Below are 3555 nucleotides of genomic sequence, written 5' to 3'. Positions count from 1 at the left end.
GACTTGAATCTGAAAGTCCATATCTGCACTTGAAAGAGTTTGACAAGATTATAGCCACTTTATATTTTCCTAACGTGTTTGAGGACATGGTCAAACTGAAACTCTTTCCCTTTTCTTTGAAAGAGAAAGCTAAGACATGTTTGCATTCACTACATGTCTAAGGGAGTTCATAAAGAAATTTTTTCCACATCATTAAACAAACACCCTCAGAAAGTCAATCATGAACTTCGCCCAAAAGGAGGATGAAACATTCTTCCAATGTTGGGAGCGGCTCAAGGATCTTGTCAGTTCATGCCCACAACACAGTTTTGAAATGTGACACATTACACATTTTTTCTATGATGGACTGACATCCTCCATATGCCAATTGGTCAAGATAATGTGCAATGGGGAATTCATGAATAAAAACGTCGATGATGTGTGGGATTATTTAGACAGACTTGCTGAAAACGCACAATCATGGGACATCTCCCCAAAATCAAGAACCACTTCTAGGACCACTTAATCAAAGGAGAGTGGTGGATTATACCTTCTGAAAGAGGATGATGATATTAATGCTAAAGTGTCTAATCTCATAAGGAAATTTGAGGCCATAGAACTAAAGAAGGGTAAGGTTAGGGAAACTGTTTGCGGTATTTGTGCTTGCAATGTTCACACAACTAAAAATTGTCCAACAATACCTGCCTTTCAAGAGGTGCTGAATGAGCAATCTAATGTCGTGAACAATTATCGAAGACCTTTCAATCGACCTACCTCTAATACATACAATCCTAGTTAGAGAAATCATCCAAACTTCAGTTGGAGGAATGGACAAACTGCTACTCCTCAGGGATTCCTTAATCAAATTCCAAATCAAGGGAAACCTCAAGAGGATCCGGTTCTAAAACATATTCAAGACCAAGAGCTACTTAATCGAAATTCAGCATAAGCATTCCAGGATATCATATCAGCATTAAGAACGCTTGCATCGTTTATTCAATGGATAGAGTCACATTTAAAAATTGGGGAGAAAGGGATTCTTCCCACTCAACCTCTCCTCAATCCTAAACCACAATACGGAATAATTGATTTAAACTGTTCAAACCAGATGGAGCTAGCTAAATCTATCACCACTCTTAGGAGTGGGAAAACCATTGACAAAACTATTTAGGTTAAGGCTGAAAAGCCTAAGGACCTGGAAGAAGACAACAATGATAGACCTAGCACTGCTCCACAAGAATTAGAACCGGAACTTCAAAGCAAGCCAATTGCTCCATTTTCCTAATGGTTGGTTGCACCAAAACCTCTCTCTAACTCTCAGGACATTCTAGAGGAACCTAAGCAAGTGAAGGTCAATATCCCTCTTCTGGATGTTGTAAAACAAATTCCTTCATATTACAACTTTCTGAAAGACCAATGCATGACTAAGAGGCAGCAAAGTATCAAAAAGAATTTTTTTGACAAAAAAAGTGAGTGCAATCCTCAAGTAAGATGTGCCACAAAAATATAAAGATCCCGGTAGCCCAACCATCCCTTGTATAATTGGGAACTACCGGATTGATCACACACTTCTTGACTTAAGAGCGAGCGTGAATCTGATTCCTTACTTAGTCTACGAATAGCTAGGTTTTGGTGAATTAAAACTCACCCAAACCACTTTCCTAATTTGTTATTAGTAACTAGATTTTCTTTTTATTTCTAGATTTTATCATCCTGGATACTCAACCCATCATGGACATGAGCACTCAAATCCCTGTCATCCTAGGTCACCCATTCCTTGCCACATTAAATGCAATCATTAATTGCAAGAATGGAGTCATGAGTTTGTCTTTTGGAAATGACATTGGAGTTGAATATTTTTTTTCAATACGGGCAAACAAGTAGAGGATGATGATGAAGCCCCTTGATTGATTCTTTCATGGAGAATAGAACACTTTTGACATTATCCTCGGGTGTCATGCTTGATACTGTGCCGGTTGTGGGATCCCAGTCTTTTGCAACATCGCTCGTATGCACACGTGTCCTAAATCGCACTATTGATAAACCATACACTACACCCTAGTGCACCTACAAAACTCACCCAAGTGATTTGTTCTAGATGATCTTAAGACCTCTATCATGTAAACCGCATTGTCATTGCGATCGTAATGGTGAAAACCATGTGTCAATCCGATACTCCATTAGTGAGATATGACTCATCGAATGTAAGACCCAAATTATGTATCGGTAACACAAGCAACCTTTATTTTGGTAGGCCCATTGGACTTGAGCCCATGTGGGCCTAAAGCCCACTTTTAGAACATGAAAATTACCAACAAATAAGACAATTACTACATGACAAAATAAGAAGCTAGCACATATAAGACAAGCATTATAAGACAAAATTAGATTCTATCTCAAAACTCATCATTAGCTCTCTCCCCATGCCTTAGAAACTAATCATGGCTCATGTCCACCTCATCCTATACATGCATCTAATGTATGTCTTGATTTGTGCCACATCACTTCAAACAACCAATTGCAACACTCCCCTTCATCATCCACCATGCATCACCTACAACCCATAACCCTTATCCATCCATTAGCCAATGCATGTCTAGATTTCTTCCACCTTGGTCAATGCATGCTTAGCACCATCCACCTCATCTATCTACTCCCCATACCATATATCACATTCCACCTCACTTTTAGCACCAATAAGATCCCATAAACTTGTCACATAATCTTGCCACCTCAACCCCCAATTCCCTATATAAGAGTAGGAGCTCTCCTGCACTTATTCTTTTCCTATACTTAGAAAAATTCTAAGATTTTTAGAGAGAGTGAGAGAGAGTGGGGCCAAGGTGTGGCCCACCATTGATTAAGAGGAAGTGAACCACGCATCATCATCTAACCATCCATCCATTGTGGTGAGTCTACACCCCTCCTCCCATCCTCCTCATCCTCCTCTTTCTTTCTCTTTTTATTTTCTTAATATGTGTGGGCCCCACTAGTGTGAAGTTCTTGTGTGCATGTATTTATGGATATGGTGGTCAACAAAGTGGCCCATGTCAGTATGGTCCACCATGATGAACATTATACCTACACCCTTCATAAGTAATCCTATTTTTGTACCTAGACAACAACTTCTAAAACTCATATAAAATTAATCATGTAAACATCTGAGTTGAAACTTGGGAATGCTATGAACCACAATATAAGCTAACTTTAGATCAAAATTTGTAGCCATCCAACGGTCCAATCATCCATGGCATCAAGTTTACTTGACTGCTGTCCAGCAGCACATGCAAGATTCCGATTTACCTAAAACAGACCCATTTTTAACTCCTTTAATGAATGTATTAAAAATATATGTTCTTTTGGATTCATATAAAATTGAACTATCTTTCTAATGGTATATAATAAGCCTTAATCGAAGTTCGGACGGCTGAGATCTTGGCCTTATACGAAAGATGTATTTGAGAGCTTATTATTACTATTCTTATTTGGGGTCATATCCATGATTCCAACGGTCGAATGTATTTGATATTTGTTCTTAACTGACTTGAGTTAGTTAATAATCATATGTATGGTCCC

The 3555-nt window shown here is 38.6% G+C and overlaps 1 non-coding gene across 1 annotated transcript; it reads right to left on the bottom strand.

Annotated features, from left to right (window-relative positions):
• Positions 1–202: 202 nt before the first annotated feature.
• On the bottom strand, positions 203–309 carry LOC131257204 (small nucleolar RNA R71). Its single transcript, XR_009177217.1, has one exon. It is a non-coding gene; the product is annotated as a small nucleolar RNA R71 (small nucleolar RNA).
• Between the last annotated feature and the right edge of the window lie 3246 nt (positions 310–3555).

This window comes from Magnolia sinica, chromosome 9 (assembly GCF_029962835.1).
Source record: "Magnolia sinica isolate HGM2019 chromosome 9, MsV1, whole genome shotgun sequence".
Lineage (NCBI taxonomy): Eukaryota > Viridiplantae > Streptophyta > Magnoliopsida > Magnoliales > Magnoliaceae > Magnolia > Magnolia sinica.
This window is presented reverse-complemented; position numbering and strand designations above follow the sequence as displayed.